The 1041-nt window shown below is 32.8% G+C and overlaps 1 protein-coding gene across 1 annotated transcript in view; it reads left to right on the forward strand.

Annotated features, from left to right (window-relative positions):
• Window positions 1–1041, forward strand: part of hus1 (HUS1 checkpoint clamp component) — a 4822-nt gene that overhangs the window by 836 nt on the left and 2945 nt on the right. The window lies entirely within an intron of this gene.

Here is a 1041-nt window from a genome sequence, read left to right on the forward strand (position 1 = left end):
ATAACTCACTTCATTTTCAGGATTACAAGTTATGGGTCAGAGGTTAAACTAGTATAGATTAGATAGATATAGATGCAAAAAAAATAACATTGGGGATTTAAACGTTTTAAAATAAGTAAAAATGAGGTTAAGGGTATAATAAAACTAAATATTAAGAAGAAATGGCAAGAGCAATGGGACAGAGGAGACAATGCTAGATTTTATTATAGTATCAAAAAATAAGTTTGAGAATTTAGCAAATGTAGTAGAATAAAGAAAGAAGACGATGTTCTACCAAGGATGAGATTTGATCACATGGGATTAAACTGCACACTTAAAATAATCAACAAGCATGATACAGGTTGTTGTGATCGTTGTGTACAATTAGAAACAGTAGAACATATGTTCTTGGAATGCAATAAATATACACATAAAAGAGAGATGTTAATTAGACATTTAAATAAAAATAAAGGTAAATTAGACATAAAGGAATTGTTGCAAAGATCATGTGGGAATATAATTTTTACCAGCATTTAAGAAAAAGAAGAAGACGAAAAAGTGAAGCAGTTTAAATTTCTTGGGGTCTGGTTTGATGAGAGGATTACATGGAATATACACGTACAGAAAGTTTTAGATAAATGCAAGAAGGTGTTAAATATCATGAGGTGTTTAACTGGAAGTGACTGGGGGGCAGATAGGAAAGCACTTAAGGCTGTATGCACAGGATTAATTCGATCAGTACTAGATTATGGAAGCATTGTTTATAATTCAGCAGCAGATACAACGTTACAAAAATTAGACCGTATTCAATATCGAGCATTGAGACTGTGTACAGGCGCAATGAGATCTACCCCAACATCATCACTACTGGGAGAAATACCACTCAAAATTAGAAGAGAACAACTAACTCTAAATTACTGGGCTAATCTGAGAGGTCATGGACAGGATCATCCAACACAAGAGACAGTTAAAGCTTGCTGGGAAAAATAAGTAAAGATATCAGAAGTTTTGGTTTGACTGTGAATAAGAAAACAACAGAACTCAAAATAGATCAGATCAATA

Source organism: Nematolebias whitei, chromosome 20 (genome assembly GCF_014905685.2).
Source record: "Nematolebias whitei isolate Nwh7 chromosome 20, NemWhi1, whole genome shotgun sequence".
In the NCBI taxonomy this organism is placed as follows: Eukaryota; Metazoa; Chordata; class Actinopteri; order Cyprinodontiformes; family Rivulidae; genus Nematolebias; species Nematolebias whitei.